The sequence below is a fragment of the Manis javanica genome, chromosome 2 (assembly GCF_040802235.1).
Source record: "Manis javanica isolate MJ-LG chromosome 2, MJ_LKY, whole genome shotgun sequence".
NCBI classification, from domain to species: Eukaryota; Metazoa; Chordata; class Mammalia; order Pholidota; family Manidae; genus Manis; species Manis javanica.
In genome coordinates, this window is record NC_133157.1 from 161,836,727 (window position 1) to 161,859,774 (window position 23,048).

Here is a 23,048-nt window from a genome sequence, read left to right on the forward strand (position 1 = left end):
GCGTCCCCGGCGGGCGGGCGGCCGGGTGGGCGCGGGGACCGGTGGGCGCGCGTGTGTGCGCGCAGCGGGATGCCGGTGGGCGGGCGAGCGGACCCAGGGACGCGCGAGAATCCCCGCCTGTGGAGGAAGGCGCGGCTGCGTGTGCGGGGGTAGCTCGCGGGTGGCGGAGCCTCCGATGTTTGCATTCGCGGTTTATCAAAGTGGTTAAGCTCCTGTAAGTGCGGCCACGTGTGTGCTGAGGGAAAACTTATGTATGTGTGTTTGTCTGCACGGGGTTGCAGTTACATTGTTTCGGCATTCCAACTTGTGTACTGTTGCATTTGTCATGCTCAGCTGTCATCATGAATTAACATCCCCCGGATATATGTATGCATGTGATATAAATCTGCGGCAGCCTAGATATAATTGTGCAGAATGTTCTTTTACACCTACCCATTTCTTAGCACATGTGTTTGCATTTATTTAATGAAGATACTGGGGAGAGCAGTGCAGTTTGAAAAAGCACAAAATCAATTGGTTCCTTTTTTATTTATTAGTTATTAGTAATAACTAACGAAGAGGATGTGTTAAATCTGTTTTTGAAGGGGTTTAGGCTTCCCTTGTACATCAGAACCTGCTTGTTCTAATGCCTCATTTCTGACAACCTTAGAAATTCTTCAGCCTGGAGCTATGTACCCAACAGGCAGACCAGCCAGTTTATGCATATTGTATAAGTGTCTGGAATGTACACCTGGTACCTCTCCACTAGTGCCCACAGTTTAAGAAAGTAAACTGAAGTTTTCAAGGAGGAATATCGTTAAGTAAAACACTGTTCTAAACTTACAAAGAGTCTGTGACCTACAAAGGCAGGGACAGGTGTCAGCTGATATTTCCAGGTACAATGCCTCTCTGTTGAATTCACTTTGAGTGACTCTTTAAAACTTTAAAACCTTTATTTTACCATCTTTCAAATGGGAATGACTCTATTTGCCTTTCCCTGTTAGATAATAATTATTTTGTGGGTGCAGTGCAAAGACAAGAATAAGAGATTTGGTACTAGACAAGTTGAATCAGTCAGTATTGCCTCTGATGAAAGCAGGCATGGGTCTCAACCTCACACTCAAAGTACTGGTGGGACACACATCATTGGGGGCATCTTAGGTTGGCCTCTCAAGGACACTGCTTTGCAAATTATTCATAGTGTTCCTAGACTGAGAGACTTTTGGATGACCAGGGAAGTACAGAGGCTGTCAAAGTTTCTCTCACTAGGTATTTGATAATCAGATAAAATATAAGGACAGGTGTCATGGTAGGGAACAGGAGAAGTAGACTAAACTGCACAGAAAGGGAACTGAAATTGACCTTGATTGGCTGTATCTCAGGGCTGGAGCTGGCTTTTCCTGCTTGTCTGGCTGAAATAGAGAAAAATTTGAGTTTACACAGAACCAAATCGCCAGAGAGAGTTAGAAACCCTCATCCATGGCGGTGCCCGCAGTTGCCAGGAATAGTGCTTACCCTAGTGGCCTGAAATAATTACACATCTAGCTCAGCATCTTGTCCTGGACTGGGGATTGATTTAGGCCACTGGGAAAATGAGGGCCCAGGACTTTTGCAGCTAAACCTTAATTCCATTTCTCTGCTATGGGATACAGCAGGATCAGGAGCTAGCATAGACAGACACATTGCCATCTGTTCTGAGGTTCTATTTGATATGAGAAACTATGTGGTTGCTCAAGCCAACATTCTTTTTTCCTCTTTTTAAATTGGCGTTCTTCATAGAGTAACCATTGCCCCTTTGCCTTTTTTTTTTGACCCACCCATTTGCATTAGGATTCATATGTGAACATTTAAGGGCTAAATTTTTGTTTGCAAGCATGGTGGAAACAAAAAAAAACTTTTTTTCCTAATTAGCTCTCCCACAAATGGTAGATTTTCTGAAATAAACCTGCACAAAGCAAGGTTTTGGCTTCTGTGATGGATGTCTAGTCCATCTATGGTGGATGGACAAAGGGTAGTGGTGCACACACAGCTGAGTAGAATATGGAAACATGGGAGGAAACATGGGGAAGATAAAAGACATGACTATCTCTTAGTTTTTTCTCTTGTTATCCTTAGCAGATGTCTTCCTTGGAAGGGACCTCCATTAGAATAGTAGAATTCACCACTAGATATCTGCTATTAAATCTGAACTATCTCAATCCTAACCCAACTCTGCTGTTGACTCTCTTCACAGAAGAAAATTAGTATTGAATTTCTGGTAGCTTGCAGAACAGTTTTTGGCAAAGAAACCGTACAAACCACACATGCAGTTACTTGCTGCAATCACAATAGGATGTTTCTCCTGTTGCATTGATGCGTTCTTAATGTAAGTGTTCAGGTTCCATGGTGATAGTTGAAGACTGGGAAAGAGGAGGAAGAAGAGGTGCTGAGAATGATGGCATTGCGAGTAGAAGGCAGTGGGATAATGTTGCCATTTACCAGCTGGCTAGCAATGTCCTTATTTTCCCTCTCACTGTGAACCTTTGCCCTGGATAAGGGGGAGTTGAATTTAGCTGTAAGAAGGGATTAATAAGAAGGGAATGTGAATGTTGGTTTGACAGGTGGGGTGGGGGAGGCAACTAAAGCCCAGGGACCAACAACCACTCTACCAGTTTATTTTCCTCCATGCTCAAAACCCAGCCTTTAGAAATTTTCATTCTAAAACATTTTCTGCCAAAAGGCAAGCCATTTTGAGTGTGGATGTCTGGTAACAGCATGTTGATAAGGATGTTTTACTTAGATTTGATTTTTTTTGTTTTAATGAAGGCATGTTTAAAAATTTATTGGTGACTTCATCATATTTACATATTAGAATAATTGAAATTTTTAGTAAAATTTACAAATGACAAAAGTAATCTGTAGGTGTTGTCTAAACTTTATGTATAAAAGTACATATAGTTAGAATTACTTGATTTACATCAAAATGAATATTGCTAGCACATTTGTAATAAAGCACTCCTAAAAATTTAAGAAATTTGTCCACAATAAATACAAAAGTTAAGAAATATGGGCATAAGCTTTGCAGACAACTTGAAGTCAGAAGAGGGAGTGTCTTGCCAATGGGTTTCAGCCCCACGCAAGTTCACTATGGATTCAATGAGACCGAAAAATGACAATGGAACATTCTTGGGGTGAAAGGGTTAATACCCAACTTTATTCCCACAGGGGCAGGTCAATCACTAGAATCATATCCACTCAGAGCGGGTCTGCAGGCAGTAAGCCAGGCTCTGCCTCTGAGCCTCTCTGCCCCCGCAGCCCTCTCAGTCTCTGTCCTTGGCGCTGCCACCATTCCAGCCTCTGCTCTCCTGCAGCTGTGCAGCCATGAGGCCAGGCTACTGTGTCACCCAGAGCACTGGGCAGAGCTCTTTATGTAGAGTCAATAACAATGTATTGCCCACGTGTCTGTAGTGAGCTAGCCTACCAGGGCCAGGTGGGACTCCTGGCCACAGGATTCCTCACTTTATCCACAGGGAGAGAATTCCAAAATTAATGGTCTTCAAAACTTTGAAGGCAATTACTATGTGCCAGGTTCTATGTTAAGTCCTTTACATTTCATTAACTCACTTAAATCTCATAATAACCCATGTGATTAGTACTAGTATTATAACCATTTTACAGAAGAAGAAAATCAGGTTTAAGACATTTATGTGCCCAAGATCATTCCAGGTGGAAGTGGTCAAGCTGGGATTCAAACCAGGTCTGTCTGACTCTAGAGGTGCTTCTCTTTATAACCATCCTTTATAGGAAGGAAGGTGAGAGCTTTCCAGTGGGGGAGGGAAATGGGGCTGGAGAGCAAGAAGGGGTGGTGAAGACAACCTTTCTTATTTTTCAGTCTGGCTGCCCAGATGCATGATGCTGCTGCTCTCTAGAATTACAGAAATGAAGGGCAAAGAGTAAAATCACAGAGATGGGAAGATAGGTTCATTTAGAAGATGATCCATAAATATATCCCAGAGGAGATGTTCAACAGGTAGTTGGGTAATACAGCTCAAGAACTAAAAATAAATTAATTGATAAGTAAATAACCCTTGATTTTCTCCTTTCTCTGACAGCCCTTGTTCACTAGCACCTGCCTTGAACTTGCACTATTTCTGCCATCACAGGCCCCTCTGGTTACCGTCTCTCTAGGTCACTCCCCCGTGTTCATCCAGGACTGCTAGCTCATCTGCTCTTTGCCCCACACACTGTCCCCTGTCACTGTCCTGAGAAGCTGCATCCTGGCCTCCCAGTTCATAGCCTTTCTTGGTGTCATGTCTTATCATGAAGTCCTCAGACATAGCCTGGACCATACTTTGACCCAGATGTAGGCCACTTGTGAAAGCCAGAACTTCACAGTCTACTCTTTGATAACACTCTCTGGTGTTTCCCACTAACTGAACAAGAAATGGACTCTTTCAAAGTTCCCCATGCCTTTAATGCCCTTCATGCCCTTTGGGCCCTTCCCTAGTGTGGTGAAAGTGAAGATTTCGATGGCCAGGATTCTCACCTGGTCCTGGTCAGCTTGCTCACTACACGTGTGTGAGCAATACTTTGTTACTGACTCTATATGAAGAGCTCTGCCCAGTGCACTGCTGCAGGAGAGCAGAGGCTGGAGTGGTGGCAGTGCCGAGGACAGAGACTGAGAGGGCTGCGGGGGCAGAGAGGCCCAGAGGCAGAGCCTGGCTTGATACCTTGCAGACTTGCTCTGAGTGGACAGGATTCTAGTGATTGACCTGCCACTGTGGGAATAAAGTTGGGTATAAACCCTTTCACCCCAAGAACGTTCCATTGTCATTTTTCGATATTGAATCCATAGTGAACTTGCGTGGGGCTGAAACCCATTGGCAAGACACCTATCCTGCCCAAAGGCCCTAGTGAGTTATTTCTACCACACTGTCCTTTCCATAGTGATCTCCTGGTGCATCTGCCCTCCCAGTCCCCAACTCTAAGCCACCACTTCTCATCCGCTGCTCCTCGGAAGCCCTTTCTGGAGAGAATCACATCATTTACCAGTCACCATTGCACACCGTTGGGGGCAGGCTTCAGGCCAACACCACCCCATGAACAGCAGACCTCTTCCCAGGCAGTATCCAAATATCCATCACCTCAGCCCCTTGCAGCCCCCCTTCTTACTTACTGAGCAGAGGCCTCATCTTCTCCCTCGCAGAAGGAAAGAACTAACATGTGGGAACCCCTCTCTCTTTCCTCTCTTCAAAACCTAGCATTGGTTCTCATTTTCTTCCTTTCCTCATTCACCCCAATCCCAGAGGAAAAAATGTCCTTTTCCTTTCCAAGTTCTGCATCAATGCCTTCTCTCTTGATTACACTGTGGTTTCTTTTCTTCCATCCAACAAACGTGCTCTTGTGTCCTCACATGCAAACAGTCCTAGTTTCCTGGTGCTGCTTTCACTTCTCATCCTGTGTCTGCTGTCAAAACTCCAGACTTCCTGGAAAGAGTATATTACATTCAAGTAATAGACATTCTTCCCACCTCTCATTTTTGTGCCGTTTGACTTTGGTTCTGCCCTCATTCCTCGAGTGAAGCTTATTATGAGGGACCTCCTCGCTGGCAGATACAATGGCATCTCCTCAATTCCTATACTGCTAGTGGCAGCTGCAAATCTGATACCTGTGAGTGCTTGTCTCCCTTGGTTTCTCTAAAACCTGTATCTCTTGCCTCTCCTCTTCCACCTCTTCAGCTGTCTCCATTCCCTGTGTGTTTTTCTTCTTTTCTGTTTCCTATTCTCCTTAATTTTAGGCTGTCTTTTGTGTTCTAAACATTAGCTTCACAGTACCAGAATTTTGTGTGATTGCCAGACACTTGTTGGCTAATCTTGTACAACTCCACAAGCCTGCTCTTAGGGCTGCGTCTAATTTAGAAGGAGTCTAATTCAGATATAAAAACACCAGCTGAGCCTTATTTAAGTCTCAAGGGCAGTGCTTTGGTTTCTTCCCATGATTTGTCTCTTGTGGCTCCATGCCTGCCCTTCCTAAATGGGCTGTGCTACACCTAGACTTAGCATATGTGCCCAATGAGGAGGCTCATGGAAGGTTTCAGGAAAGTTCAAACAATGAAAAAGGTAACAACAGATTAAAGGGATGCTTAAAAGAGGCAGTGAGCTTGCAGACATAGAGTGGATTGCAGGTCTGTACTGAAGACCTAGCACCTGAAGCAAATCATAGATCATAAAATGTGTATGTATGTTCTGTGCATATGTACACATATATACATACATATAAAACATCTCTAAAGAGGCAGGAGATTAAAAACAAAGTGCAAGGAATACAACTACAAGTAGCAAATGAGTGTTGAGTGTCGTAAGAGTTTGAGGACAGTGATTTTTGTGGGCTGCCATGATTGAAGCTATTTTTGGGAATCATAGCCATTTGGTTAGCTTTGTGGGTAGAGTGGAAGGGGCATCCCTCCAGGTGTCTACAAAGGAATGACCTTGAGTTACAAGACCCCCCACAGAGGGAAGGAACTAAGGTAATCCACGTCCTTCATTGTGAGAATAGAGGAGACCTGGGGCCTGAGGAGACAAGACAACGAGTTTCATCTCCCCCTGATACACTGAAGATCATAATGCTTTATTCAGTATTTGAAATGGCACAACTTGGGGGTGGCAAGGGAATACAAGAGCATATTTGGGAGTTCTGGTGATAAGATGTTAACAGTGGTGAATATGAATGAGATACCCTTTTCATAAAGAGTTGAATAGAGGAGGGAGGCACACAGTATTGCTGCAAGCACAACTAAGGAGTAAGGATTTGCTCAATGACCAATAGCCCAAGGAGAGATAAAAACAAATGGATTATTTGGCAATAAAAGAAATGTAAATTATAATCAAGGAATGAATGGCTCCAAGAGCTCTGGAAAGGGATTTGAAACAATAGCCAATAATGGGAAAGGCTTTCCTGTAACTGAATGATGTGGGGAAATTTTTTTCTTGCCAAGTCCAGTCCCAATCCACCCATCACCTCAACATGCTCACCTTAGGGCCCTTGTTGGATTCTTCAGATACTGATTGCATTCCAGATAAAGCTTACATTCCTCTTCCTTTCCGTTGACACGCTCTAGCATTTTTGTAATCTCTTGCATTTCACTTATGACTTTAAGGTGGCAAACCCTTCTTTCAGTTTACCGAGAAGTAGGAACACCCTATGGGGTGGCCCTGGAGGCACACTGCTCAGATCTCCCTTAACGAGAACCTGCAGTGAGTCAGGTACTGGGCAGACAGTCTCTAGCTGCTGCAACCTCAGATCTACCATGGTGTTCACAGCAAGGCCTCACTCCATCCAAGACATCCCTTCCAAAGTAAAGGGAAAGTCGCTGCATCTTGTGGCTTCTAACACAAAAGAAGGCAGAGCACCTGGTAGACCTCTTGGGCTCTGCAAGCAATGGATGCCTCAATTAGAAACTGCTCCAACCTATATGCTGGGAGGCGTGGGAGGAAGGCTTTGAGAGGGCATAGGGTAGGACAGCAGGAGGCCCAGGCTGTGGTGCAAGCAGCCCTGCCTCTTGGGCCATTGCTCAGGCAGATTCCTTGGTGATGGTGTTCGGTGTCAGTGGTGAGAAAGGTACTATGGGAAGATTATGGCATGCCCCAGTAGAAGGATCACAATGAAGGCCTGTGGGGATCTGCAGCAAGGCTATATCATCTGCTAAACAGAATTGTTTCTTTTGAGAGATAGTTCCTGGTAAGTTACGTGACCTTGGTAGATGAGGAACACTTGACCATAGCACACCAAGTGACCATTTATCTAGAATTTCCTATTATGAGCTGGGTTTCATTGAACCTGCAAAGCCAAAGTCAGATCCAGAAGATGGACATGGTACATCTGGGATCAAGCTGAGCAGGACCAGAGAGCATAAGCAAGCTGCAATAACAGGTTGCTTAGACCCCCATGTCCCCTAGGTTTGCACTAGAACCCCTTCTCCAGCTCTCACCTATGGGAAGATGGGTTCCATGCAACCAGCTGAAGGTAGAAGAAAAGCTTGCACTTGGTTTATGGATGGACAGGCTCTTCATGTGGTTGAAGCTGAAAATGAGTGGAGTCTACATTACAGCCACACTCAGGAGTGGTCTTGAAGGTCTGTAGAGAGGGAAAATCTTTCCAAGGGGCAGAGCTGTGTGTGGTGGCCCTGGTAATCTACTTTGTATGAAAGGAAAAGTGACTTGAGGTGGGAATGTATATGGGTTTCTGGGCAGTGATCAACAGCCCAGTCTTCTGGTTGGAAGCTTGGAAGGGAAAGGAGTGGAAAATTGGAGATATGGGAGTCTAGGATAGAAACATATGGATGAACATATGGGAATGGGTGCTAAGTGTGTATTTGTGCTCCATGTCAATGCTCTCCATGGAAGAGGCACTGAAAACCCAAGAGACACCAGGATTCAGCCAGTTGATGTCAGGCATCCTTTCTCATCAGCCATCCTGGATCTGGAACAAGGGGCATGTGAATTTAGTGGCCTCAGTGGCCTCAGTGGCAGTGACAGAGGTTATTCATGGTCCAAAAGAGAAGACTTGCACTTACACCAGTTTAGGTACTGCTGCCTCTGACTGTCCAACATGCTAGCAACAGAGACTATTCCTTGTGATACCAGTCATCCACTTCGTGGAAACTTGATGACTGGGCCCCTTCCAGCCTGGAAGAGCCAGTGCTTTGTCCTTTCTAGGTATAGACACCTTTTCTGGGTGTGGGGTTGCCTTTTCTGCTCACAGAGCCTCAGCCTATGTCACCACTATCAAGGAGCTCATAGAATACCTGATCCATAGGCATGGAATTTCATACAACATAATGTCTGCCCAGGGGACCCACTTTATGGTGAAGGAGGTGCTAAAGTGAGCCCCAACCATTGGACCTACTGGTCTTACTGCATGTTGCATTACCATATACCTCTATTATCTATGGAGGAGCCAGTCTTATAGAATGATGGAATGGTCTCCTAAAGACACAGCTGAAGTTCCAGTTTGCTGGCAATAGTTCCCAAAGATGGAATGGTGTCCTTCAGGATGCTGAATATTCAGTAAACCAGACTTTTAGGTAGCACTATATTCCCAGTAGGAAGTACATACAGGCCTGGGAACTAAGAAGTGGAAGCAAGAGTTACCCTCTCACCATCTCACCCCATGACCTACTCAGGGTCTTTGTTCTTCCTATCTCTGAACTTTCAGCTCTTCAGGTCCCCACTGGGTAAACACTCTTGAAAGAGGACAAAAGGAGAGTCCTGTTGGACTGTAAATTCTGAGCAGAAAGAGGCATTTATACAACGGAGACAGCAAGGAATATGTGTGGACCCCAGGTGATCCACGGGAGCTTCCCAGAACTCCACTGGCCCCTCGCTATTAAGGCACACCGGCAGCAACCCTAGTCTGAGAAAGCCTTGACTTGCCAAGGGTTTCAGGAAGGAAGGTCTGGGTCACTCCACCAGGTAAGCCACCAGCACCTGCTGCTATGATAGCTCAGGGTGAGGGGAAGTGAGAATGGTTGGAGGAAGGCGGAGAAGATCACAGTTTGCAACCCCAGGACCTACTGCAGAGACAGGGGCTCCTATCTGTCTGATTGACTTCCCTTTACTAGGCTTTCCCGAGACTAGAGGCTCATGGGAGCTGCTACCCAAATACTTGTGAAGACGACCTTAAAGGGAGATTGTGATGGCCGTGGCTGCCACTCAGATTTTCCTTTAAGAGAATTTGCTACAAGGAAGGAAACTGGTGAACAGCTATGAGTTGCTGTACCTTTGGGTCCTGGCAGTTTTTGTGCTGAGGCCATGCTCTATCTAGAGTGTCTCCAGCCAATGACTGGGCACAGTGGGATTCTAGAGCTGGGCCGTGCCTTCTCAACACAGACTTCCTCTGACAGACTGATATTTTTCTGTGCTCTCCACTGACCTGGCTGAAACTTTCTCAGGACTGTGCTGCAGTCTGAGGCTCCTCTACCCAGTCCGTTCCTCTTTTAACAGTTTCAGACCTGTGTTGTGACCTAAAGGCTTTCTCCACCTGCTCCTGCTAGCCTTCATTCTTCACATGTGCTCTCCTTCAGCAAATGTCTTGTATGTCTAATTCTGTTCTTGCATCTGCTTCTTAGAGGCCCTGCACTGACACACCCAGTGAGCTTTTAGAAATCAGCACACACTCACATCTACAGGTGGACCTTCTCACTTTGTGTATCTTTGTCACATTTTGGTAATTCTCACAATATTTCAAACTTTTTCATTATTTTGTTTGTTTTGGTGATCTGTTTATGTGATCAGTGATTACAACTAATTGAAAGCTCAGATGTAGGTCAGCACTTCTTAGCAATAAAGTATTTTTTAATTAAAGTATATACTTTTAAAAATTGAAATTAGTTTATATACACTCTTATATTGGTTTCAAGTATACAACATGGTGGCCCAACAGTTACCCATATTATTAACTCCTCACCCCAACTGGTGTGATTACTATCTGTCAACACAGAAAGGTGTTATAGAATCACTGGCTATATTCTCCCTGCTGGACTACCATTCTTGTGACCATATAATATTATGATTGAGAATTTTTGTGCCCCTTTATCCCCCTCCCCCTCCTTACCTACCAACTCCAATTCCTCCTGCATGGTAACCACTAGTCACTTCTTAGTGTCAGTGAATCTGCTGCTATTTTGTTCATTTTGTTTTGTTTTGTTTTTATATGCCACAAATAAGTGAAATCATATGGTATTTGTCTTTCTCTGCCTGACTTATTTCCCTTAGCATGATACCCTCTAGGTCTTCCATTGTGTGTATGTGCCACATCTTTATCCATTCATCTATTGATGGGCACTTTGGTTGCTTCCATATCTTAGCTATTGTAAATAATGTGGCAATAAACACAGGGGTGCATATACCTTTTTGAATCAGGGACTTTGTTTTCTTTGGGTAAATTCCTAGAAGTCAAATTACTGGATTATATAGTATTGCCATTTTTAAGTTTTTTGAGGAACCTTCATACTGCTTTCCACAGTGGCTACACCAATTTACATTCCCACCAACAGTGTAGGAGGGTTCCCTTTTCTCCACATCCTTGCCAACAGTTGTTATTTCTTATCTTTTGGGTAGTGGCCACTCTGACTGGTGTGAGGTGATATCTCATTGTGGTTTTGATTTGCATTTCCCTGATGATTAGTGATGTGGAACATCTTTTCATGTATATTGGCTATCTTATACATTTTTTTAGACATAATGCTATTGAACACTTAATAGACTATAGTATACTGTGAGTGTAACTCATATGCACTGGGAAATCAAAAAATTCACTTAACTCACTTTATTGCAATATTTGCTTTATTGTGGTGGTCTGAAACCAAACCTGCACTGTCTCTGAGGTCTGCCTTTGTAGGTAGACCTTGGTCAAAGAAAGATAAAGTCGGATTCACAACTTAATAAAACTGAGTGAAATTCTGATTTCATGGCCCTTCACAAAGAATGAGGAAGTTTTCTATGTAACGACATGGAAAATCCCCAAAATCTCTTAGCTGGAAAAAAACAAGGTGTGGAATAGTGTATGTAACATGCTGCATTTTTCTGTATTTGTATATATGTAAAAAATTGTAAAGATACAAAGAAAAATAAAGGAGGCAGGGGTGGCAATAACCACTGAGGAGGATTTTGAGTTGCATTTCTTTTGAACCTTAAAATTGTGCTACCTATTAATAATTGAAATGTCAATCTTCAGCATCTTAGTATGTTATTATTTAAAAAATCAATACTTTATATTGAACTGCCATTGGCATGTGGTACAATAAACATGTATAGCAGTGAGTGGACCTAATGAATTTTAGGACCCTTGAAAACTTAGTGTCCTAAGTGGAAAAAGACTGCCTGGAGAATCCAGAAGACATGAGTGATTTCTGACTCACCAACTGATTGAATAATTCATAGACTGCCTGACTGGGACAGAGTGGACATTTAGAAACCTCCAGCTGTATACTGGTGTGTTCTGCTGTGTTCGCTGATATAAAAAGTTTGGCTATTTCTACAAAGAAGTATGCACCATCATTTCCTTCTATAACATGACAGCCTAGGCTAAATTATGCTTCATTCCCACGCATCAGATCCATATTAAATATTCCTTTAGACTGTTATTTCAACAAAGTGCAGATAAGAATCCCTTGGTGAGCATTTTCAAAATATGCTTGTTCAGACTCCACCCTCCCCTGGAAAAATCTCTGAGAGAGGCTCTACCATGTACATTCTGAGAACTTTCCCAACAATTCTAATGTATTTCTCTGGTGCAGAATCATTTCTGTAGGGCAACCTCCAAAGCTCCCTTGATGACAATCATGAGGAGGCACTTTTTAAATATACACGTGCCCAGATCTCTCCTTAGTGAATTCTGATTCAGTGGTTTTGAGCTGGGGCTCAGGCAGGCATGTTTTTAATAAATACTCTGGTTCTTCAGGGAAACGTTATGCAGGGTAATCCTCTCATGTGGACTACCTTAGGGTCCATAAAGTGATAAAATAATTCACAGTTGCTGGATACTAGTGATCCTAATATTCATCTTTCTTGCATGAATTCTCTCTCAAGGTGCTTTGACAATTACAAGTAATGTCTTCCTTTTTATTTTAAAAGCAAAATTCAGAAGTGCCATGTAATAGAATGTCTTCTAAAGGTAAGTATACGATAGATAGTGAATACTTACAAAATAAAACAAGGCATTAATGGGGTGGCCTTGAAATCTAGACATTAACAAAAACCTGATAGCTCTAGACCAAATCAGTTGGTGGACTTGTAAGGTCTCCATTCCTTGCCCAACAACTCTGGAGTGTGGACTCAGGGAGATGTGTTGTTTTTAGAGATCACTGGCCTTAAGCATCTGTCTCCTTTGACCCATCCTGGAGGAGCAGCAGGGCATGGGGCCTGGGCTAAGCAGGGAAGAGTTTAGGGTTACCACACAGCAAAGTGCCCTGAGCTGCAGCTCCTGAGGTTGCCAGCCAGTTTAGAATTGTGGCTTTGATCCTTCTGACAAGTTTCACATGGCACAGGCTGGCTGGGTGCTGTGGCGTATGGGCACACTGGCCTGTCCCCTGCTACCTGAACTAGCTGGTTCTTCTGTCAGTCACTGCTGGGGGTTTAGAGCAGTGTTGAGATAGATGGGGCTTAGGGTTGAACACGCAGAAAGAGAATATGTTCAAATGATCCCGGGACTGCGTCTTCCAGATTTAAAAAAAAAATGTCAGATAGCTGAAGAAAAACTTTCCTTTCTATTCTTACAAGCAAGTGGTTTGGTGACTGTTGATTCATATATATATATAATCTTCAGAGCTATTCTGTCCAAGCAGTAACTGAATTTCACTAAAACCCTGTAGCCTTTATATAGTCATTTTCATGCTGATTACAGTGTATATTTTGTCTTTGATTATTGTCTCAGGAGGCTGTCTGCAAGGACTTTTCAGTTTTTGATTCTCTTCCACCTCAGAGGCCATATGCTACTTTTCCTCAAAATTTATTCTTTCAGCTTGATCCTTGTTAATGTAATCCAGTAATTAAAAGAGTTTAAAATGTTAGAAAAGGTCTTTTCACCTCTTTACAGCTATTTTAGTGATGTGAAATATGATCCCCAGGTTTTCCTTTTGTTCATTTACCCAGTGTATATATAGTGAGTGTCTTTTAAATGGGATGCCCTCTAATGGGTATAAAGTCATTAACAACCTGCCTGCCTGTAATGTATGGTCCACTGGGTGGGAGAGGGGGAATAAATACTAAATCAATATATCATTGAAAATTGCTATATTATAGAAGAAAAAGTAGTCCTATAAAAAAAGAATATCAAGGAACATTTTCATTTAAATTATAAGGTCAGGAAAAGCCTCCCCATCCATCCCTCCCACCCTCCCTCCCTCCATTCATCCATTTATCCATCTATCATTCTAACAGATATTACTCAGATGCTTCTCTATCAAAGTGACGTTTAAGCTAAGCTCTGAAGGGTGACTAGGAGATACCCTGGAAAGTAAGTAGGAGATCACCTGAAGAAGAGGAAACAAAGGCTCCACACAAAGAAAGAATTGAAAATAGGACAGTGTGCTTGGGCTCAGTGAGCAAGGGAGAGGATGTTGGTGAGAGATGATGGCGAGACTGGAGGCAGGACCCAGGGTCAGTTTGTGGTCTTACCCTAAGCGCTTGGTAAGAACTGATGACTGTTTAGACACTTCCCCCATAGCTGGGGGTAGGGCAGAGAAAAGAAAAAAGGAAGAGGATACATTGGAAAGGAAATGTGAAGAGTGCTGCCTGCCAGCCCCTCCCATTGATTCTGACACATACCCTGAAGCAAGACGTGACCCCCTCTGCAGTGGAACACTGTTTTTCACACTTGAGAAATGCACAAATAGCTTTTGAAAAGAAACTCCAAATTAATCCATACACCTCTCCCATGGTGGTTTGAATAATTTTATTTTTATTCAAATATACAATCACTATGTATACTTAAATATATAAGCCATAAAATAAGGTATACCTCTGTGTGCCTATAGTGTATTTACAACATAAAACCAACATAAATTGAAAATTGAAAATGAGTAATACTGAAATTAACTACCTGAGTTCATGTGACAGATGATGGTTATGGCACTGCCCATGCAGGCAGAGCTTCTCCTAACTGGGCACATGCTGAAGCCGTAGAGGACTCCTCTGGGTTATCTGTTAGGAAGCATTTTTTTGTATGGTATGTGGGCATACCATTTTGCTAGTGCTTGGGGGAGATACAGTATGTCGTATTTGTGTAGACAGGAGGTCTGCCTCTCTTCTCATTAGTCAGAGACTATAAAAGTAGAAAGATTTAGTGCCAAAACCAGCCTAAACATAAACACAACATCCACCACCAAAACTAACTAAGTCCATGGAAAATATAAGAGAGAATTACCAGACCCCTTAGAATACATGGGTGAACTCCCCTGGGTGATTGGACTTCTGGTTGGAGAACAATTCTGCATATGAGAATGGCTATTCCCAGGACTTCCTAGAGGACAAACAGGGAAACTGCTTCTCACATAGAGCCACGGGGACAGGATAAATTGCGCCTTCTAACATTCTGAAAAGGGATCACTGGATTCCAAGATCAATAAGATTTGTGAGACCACCTTGCGGGTGGTGACAAGCCCCTGTGGCTCCTGCTTATGGTACACAGGACAGACAAGGCTAGAAAGAGGTGACTGAGAAGTCTCTCCTTCCCTGGCCATGGGGCTGAAAAAGGCCTATGGCACTAGCTCCCCAAGCCAGGCCCATAAACCGATCCATCGGAGTGTGGGAAGAAAAAGTGAAGGGCCCTGGGAAACCTGAGCCTTACCTTCAGGTGTATACAGAACAGTTTGAATGGGGGCTTCGTAAAACTGAGAGCTCTCAACAGTTTGTATAATTTACCAAATGTGAAGTGCAGCCAGTGAAAGAAGTGTGCATTTTCTGGCAGGCAGAAAATGATGCAGTCTACAGTTGTACGTTGATCAGGTTAATACATATGAAATGTCACTAAAGTTACATTTGTTCCAAGATGTCAGAAGTCTTCCTGTTGATCAACAATGTCCATTACTCCATGGAGAGGGGTGAGCAAGGTACAAAGGAGTAAACTTGAAACTCCCAACCTGAAAACAAAATTGAACTTCGGGAGAAATGATATAATGATATACAAGGCTAATATTTACAAGATTCAGGCTTTGTTGAAAGAAAAAAATGATTTGTGGGGTTCCCCCAAACCATCAATTGGAGAATGGAACAGAGAGTTTTTACTATGAATCATAGAGTAGGGAAGATATAAGATATGATAGTAGAGCAGTTTGGAGAGGGTTGGGAGTGGCTGAGTATGGATGAAAATTCCTGGATATATTCCCAAATATGTTGAGAATCTGAAGACAGAAGGATCATTTATTCTACTTTCCTCCAGGACATCTTGGAAGAGGGGAGGCAGAAGCCTCATCAAATAATTAGAAACAACATAGATAGCCATGTTAGGACAGAGGGGATGTGTGGGGTATTTAGGGAGGCAGGGCCCGAGCTGGTCACAGAAGTAGAGCCCAGGCCCGCCTTCTGGATGAGCCATTCATTCCCCCAGCTGCTGTGAGTCCTTCTCCAAGTGTTGCACTTAGTCAGAGAAGGCCTCCTAGCCCCACATCATCTGGACTCCCTGGAGAAGCCCACAAACCAGTGACTGGTCCACTGTGGGGGATGTAAAGTCTAGTCCCCTTGTCTCAATTGGAATAACCCTAATAGGTCTTTCAGCTCCAGAGCAACCTGTATCATCAGCTTTTTTGCAACCGCATGGCACTTCTAACTGGAGAAGTTAAACCAGCTTCCCTCATTTCCTTACAGGTGGTGTTCTGTAGAATATTTGCCAATAAATGTTTTATAGGCAAATCTCAAAGTCTGCTTCCTGGAGAACATTAGCTACAACAGGCTTCCTAGATTTCTCCAGCTCTGGGATTGGGGGTGGGGATTGAAGTGTGCAGGAGATCTGAGATGAGTTCTCCTACAAGTATAGCTGAGAATTACAAGCTGGCCAGCTGCCTGTGGGTTACATGGTGCTGTGAGAGGAAAGGCTTTGGGTGGTGTCACAAAGCAGGGCCTGGAGGGAAGATGTGATTGAATTTCAGAGGGTCAGTTAGAGCCAGGATTGAATCAGTGTTGGTGGGGAAGGGTGGATGGTCTGATGTGCTGGAAGGACTGGTCCTGAGGTGCCTCAGGTGCAAACCCTTCAGCATATGCAACAAGGCCAGAGGTGGTATCCCGAAGATGCAGATGGATAAGACACCTCAGTGGAGGCCAGCGTGGACGAGAGCCTGGTCATCAACCTAGATGTCCCTGCCAAGCTCAGGTGAAGTCTAAGCCATGGAAGAATTGAATCCATTCCTTACCCTCCCATCCACCAAGAGAGGGAAGAAGAATAGAGACTGATATTCATACCAAACAAATTTGGAATAAATTGACACTCTACTGGAGGTGGCTGAATTACCAAAAGAGGGCCAAAATTAAGTGCTTTCCCACCTTTAGTGGAAATGGGTACAGAAATACCCAACTGAAAAGGTAGAGGAAAGACAAAAACAACAATCAGACAAAGAAGCTATATATATATGTGATATATATATTTATGTATATTATTATTTTTAACCCTATAAACCAGGTCTTGTTCTAAGTGTTTTTATTTAAATAGCTATGTTATATATGGCCTTTTCAGGTGAAAATTAGCCAAGCTGCAAGCTGACAGTGCACTCTAAATACTACCTTGTATATTGAAACAGTATTTCCCTGGCAGGTGGCCAGAAACATCCGAATCTGGAGCACAACTCCTGCATCTTGTCATTTTAGGAGGGAACAGACAGGCTGAAGATGGAGCACAACTGCCCCAAAGGAAATGTGCTGGCCTGAGGTTAACTTGCTCTGCTCTTGAATGAAGACAAGGGTCCTGTTCTCAGCCTTTTAATCTTTCTATCTGCATTTACATACAGTTTTCTCACTGAGTTTTCACAAAAAACTCTATGAGGGGGTTACTATTGTCATCCTAATTTTACAGAGGAAATGGAGGCTTAAAAGAGGTCCCCAAGCGGGGCTGTGGCTGAGCAGGGATTCAAACCCAGGCAGCTGAACCCACAAGCCTACCCATGCCACCTGTGCAACCTACTGTGTCCCTGTACTTTCTGCTTCTGTGTGCATCACAAATTGGATTTGGGTTAAGGCACATGAAATCTGAAGTTATTTTAGTAAAGCCAGAGATGGAAATATTGCCAAGAACAGATGATCAGCCAGGTAGGTACAAAGGTGAAGGGCTTATGAGCTGTGGTGGAAGATTTGACTGATTGGTAATGAATAGGGGGCTGGTGGTACAGTCAGAATTGCTTCCATTTGGTGCATCATGTAATACATGTGGTAATTAGTTATTTATGTGTCTAAGTTCTTCATTTAGAAAATCTGTATATAGTTACTTTCCAGGAGTCATCACCTGTGCCTTGTATCATTGTATCCTTAATAGGAGTTTATGTGGCTTGTCATTCAGTCCCTTTCATGTCACAAAAGAGGCACGTCTTAGTAAGGAAGAATGAAGGGACAGACAAGTGAGAGTCTTCAAGTGTTCTGGTAACGTGGATACTCCCAACACTCAGCAGTGGAAAACTCAACATTTGCCAAATTTCCAAGCTGTGTTTATCAGTCAGGTTGTTTTTTTTCCCCTTTAACCATGTTTTCTTTCCTTAGCAAAGTGACCAACAATAGCAGTTTAGGATAATGGGATTCGAATAGTACTTTAAAAATACATGATGATGGAATTTAAAGCTTTTAATGCTGTGAAGCAAATAGATTTGGGAATACTTAAGAACTTCTCATTTTAACTCTTCTACTGATAGAATCTATTTGTATCACTGGTTTTATTCTTGCAGACTTGGAGGGAGTGGTGAAAGATGAACGGGCAGAGCTCAGCCACAAGGGGAGAAAAACGTCATCCAGCCCCCAGAATAGTAACAGCAATAAATATGGACTTGTCGCTCTTCTGCTGAGGCTGAAAAGACAGACAGGATCACATTTGCACCACCCAATAGGACTACTGGCTCAGGGGTTTGCAGGAAGCCTGTACAGAAGTTGATGCTGACAGAGAGGCTTGATTTCCAGCTGTGACTTAGCACAAAAAGAGGATACAGAACACACTGCAGAGCTAGAGGGGGCTCAGCACCCTTCTGGCCACAGGGGAATACGTTCTAGATGAGCTTTCAGAACAGCTGGCTCAGAGCTCTTAAGAGCTGAGCCGAGAACTTCCCTGCACATCTGCCTGAGAACATGCTGTTATCTGCAGTTGCCACAGCCATCAAGGCACATGGGTAATGAGGAAGGTGAAAAAGAGGGCTCTTGTTAGTCATCAGTTACTTCAAGAGGGCCCATCGGATTTCTGCTACTTCATTGTACAGAATCAGCACCTTTGCTCCAGGAAGTCTTGGGGGAAGGGGCATCTCCTTGCAAAACTCCTGAGTCTCCCTTTCTAGACCAAGCCTCTGGGCTCTGGCCATTTCTGGAACTCCTCGTGCTTCATCTTCATTCTGTTCCTTTTCATATATATTTCAATTTCATATAATATACAGCCATGTCTCTAGGTGGTTGTGACCGTTTTTTCTTTTGCCACTTGGCACTGGCAGGACTGGGCTTTTACATTGGCAGACCTGACATACAGCAGTAGTTTTTCAGGCTGAAAAGTTAAGCTGATACATGAGTCTGATGTTTCCAATATGTTTTAGAAAACAAAGCATCACCTGAATTTGACCAGTTTCCTTTTTCTGTTTAACTCCCCTGCTCTAACAGAATATAAATTTTTATAAAGTCAAGCTCCTTCTCTCTGTGATCTTTGTGGTTCACAAGTCTCTTCATAGAGTCCCTGGTGTTATGCAGGGAGTCACTAGAAAGAGGTTCATTGTGGCTACATGTTACCCGTTTCTCTCATGTAGCTTTAACAGGCACAGATTAAACTTCATGCTTTCATTTGGCTCAGTTACGTGCTTAGGATTTAAATTAATCTTTTCTATATGGGCCACAATATTACTTTTATTTGAAAAATACAGTATGCAAAAATTAAAGCAAATGTTGCTTTAGATTTTTGTTTCTCTGTAAGATTTTCCCTGTATTCTATTGTCACTTTTATCTATACTTCTTTAGGATCTTATTAAGACAAACAAGATAAATGAAGTAGTTTTTATAGCACTAGCTCTCATGTTTGTTCTCTCAACATCCCCGGTGACACTGGGTGATTAAGGTAAAAATCAGACCATTGTGTTGAAGTTGGTGCCAAAGTAACATCAATGACTATTTGGTGCCCAGGATCTGTTGATGCCTAGAACCTTATCTTGTCCTATTTATACTTTCACAAAGCAAAATCTTACAGCAATTCTTGCAACAGTAGAATTGGCTTTCTTTAAAGCTTAGCTCTCTGAATGTTTATACCATTTTTCTTGTGTGGCCAGAGACAATGTAGGTATAAACTATGTCTCCACTGTTATGTAGTGACTAAAAGAACACGAAAGCAAGGACACTGGAAAAATAAATTCCAGTATATTATTAAATATTCTAATTTGAATTACAAAGATAAATGACAAATGATCTTAAATCCCTGGAAATATTCCTTTAAACATAAAATAAGGCATCCAAAGACTACCTGAATCATTTATTGGGAAATAGGAAGAAAAAGGCACTTCCACTGAGAGGATGGCATTCTGTGGTTGTGATCAACTATAGGCACATTATAATTTAGTAATAAAGCACTTAATAGGAAATATAACAAATAAAAAACTACAATCGCAGAGCTAAGCATTAAGTATTCTCTATGTGGAATGTACTTTATCAAGGTTGTGTCTAAATATCCTAGAGGCTTTCTTAGTTGCAAGCATTCAAAAATAGACCTCTTTGAAAGAAATGTTAATATTATTCAGGGAAGTGACTTTTTTTCTTTATGACTTCTCTTACCTTCATATTATAAGTGATAATTGTATAATATTAACGTAATCACCAAAGTATTTAGTGATCTACTCCAGTGGGCATACCATGAAATCCAGAAATGAACCTATGTGGATCTATGAATAGTATCTAAGTATTTTATCATTTTTTATTTCTTTCATTACAAATATTTAATTTTCTACCCAATACAGGTTATTTTATATGTATTTTCAAAGTATAAATTCACATATCTTAAGTTCACATTAAGTTATTAGAGAAAATTGCTAAAAATGAAATTACAAAGTTCAGCCAAGGTAGCAACCAAACTCCTCTGACAGGAGAACCTAACATACTAATAATTAACATTTACCCAGAGTATTAAGAAATAGTATTCTATCATTATTATCTGTTATAACTTTTATAATACCCTGTGCTAAAAACATCATCTTAAATACCTAACAATTTAAAAATCACAGTTAATCCTTAATATATCCCAATGAGGGTGATATGATTATTTTACCTGGTTTACAGGTGAGGAAGCAGTACCCATGATCACATAGCTGATGAGCAGTAGAGCCAGAATTTAAATCCAGTTCTGATTTCAGAGTTGGCACTCATAGCTACTATGCCATGTTCTAGAGTGGAGGGTAATGCTAAGTTAAAGTGGAGAAACTTCACAGTGAAGTATGACCTCAGACATTACACTCGAACAACGAGAAGATCCCATACTACTGGATCATTGTGTCTATATCCTTTATTGTGAATTCAAGAACAGAAGTCAGACTGTGGTATAATAATAAATAATTTAAGGCCCATATTTGAGTTGGCCCATATCTAGGCTGAGGCAAGTGGTGGGTTATGTGGAAGCTGTGGGATTGGATAGAACACACAGAATTTGGAGCTAGAACTCTCAACAAATTTAAAGTAAGCTATGGTGGAAACATACTTCAACATAATAAATGCCATATATGACAACCCATAGCTAGCATCATACTCAATGGTGAAAAGCTGAAAGCTTTTCCTCTAGGATTAGGAAAAGATAAGAATGTCCATTCTCACCACTCTTATTCAACATAGTACTGTAAGTCCGAGCCACAGCAATCAGACAAGAAAAATAAATAAAAGACATCCAAACTGGTAAGGAAGAAGTAAAATTGTCACTATTCATATATGACATAATACTATATATAGAAAAGCCTAAAGACTCCATTGAAGAGTTACTAGAATTAACAAATGAATTCAACAAATTTGCAGGATACAGAATCAATACACAGAAATCTGTTGCATTTCTGTATACTAATAATGAATTTTCAGAAAAAGAAATTAAGATAACAATCCCATTTACTATTGCATCAAAAATAATAAAATACATAGGAATAAACTTAACCAAGAGGTGCAAGACCTGTACTGTAATAACTATAAGAAGTTAATGATAGAAATTGAAAGTGGCATAAATAAATGGAAAGATATACTAGGCTCATGGATTGGAAGAATTAGTATTGTTAAAGTATTTATACTATCCAAAGCAATCTACAGATTCAATGCAATACCTATCAAAATACCAAGGGCATTTTTCATGGACTAGAACAAACAATCCTGAAAACTATAAAAGATCTTGAATAGCAAAAAAAATCTTGAGATATCATGACACCTCCAAAAAACTGGAGGTATCATGCTCCTTGATTTCAAACTATACTACATAGCTATAATAAAACAGTATGGTATTGGCACAAAAATACATACATAGATCAATGGAAGAGAATAGAGAGCCCAGAAATAAACCTTTTCATTTATGATCAATAATCTATGATAAAGGAACTGGAATATACAATGAGGAAAAGATGGTATTTTAAATAAATAATGCTGGGAAAAGTGGACAGTGCATGCAAAGGAGTGAAACTGAATCACTGTCTTACACCATGCACAAAAATAAACTAAAAGATAGATTAAAGACCCAAATGTAACACCTGAAACTACAAAGCTCCTAAAAGAAAAGAAGCAGTAAACTCTTGGGCATTGACCTTAGCAATGTTTTTCTTGATCTGTCTCCCCAGGCAAGGGAAAGAAAAGCAAAAATAAATCAGACTATATCAAACTAAAAAACTTCAGCACAGTAAAGGAAACCATCAACAAAATGAAAAGGCAACCTACTGAATGGGTGTAGATATTTGCAAATAACGTAACTGTTAAGGGGTTAATATCCAAAATATATATAGAACTCATACAACTCAACACCAAAAAAATAAATAATCCACTTAAAAATGAGCAGAAGACCTAAATAGACATTTTCCCAAAGAAGACGTACAGATGGCCAACATACTTATGAAAAAATGCTTAACATCACTAATCATCAGCAAAATGCAAATCAAAAGCACAATGAGATATCACCTCACACCAGTCAGAATGGTAGGTTATCAAAAAGACAAGAAATAACAAGTATGGTGAGGATGTGGGAAAAGGGAACACTTGTACACTGTTGGTGGGAATGTGCATTGGTGTAGCTGCTAAGGAAAACAGTATGGTACTTCCTCAAAAAATAGAAGTACCGTACAACCCAGTAATTCCACTTCTAGGTATTTACTGGAAGAAAACAAAAACACTAATTCAAAAAGATATAGGCACTCCTATGTTTATTGC

At 41.7% G+C, this 23,048-nt stretch overlaps 1 protein-coding gene across 2 annotated transcripts in view; it reads left to right on the plus strand.

Moving 5' to 3' along the window:
* Positions 1-23,048, plus strand: part of GDAP1 (ganglioside induced differentiation associated protein 1) — a 48,453-nt gene that overhangs the window by 986 nt on the left and 24,419 nt on the right. The window contains exon 1 of one of the 2 annotated variants that reach the window (XM_073229717.1): positions 2-214. The exons of the other annotated variant lie outside the window; for it this stretch is intronic. The gene's annotated coding sequence lies outside the window, so the exon portion shown is untranslated. Of the gene's footprint in view, position 1; positions 215-23,048 lie in introns of those variants that run through there. 2 annotated transcript variants of the gene reach the window in all.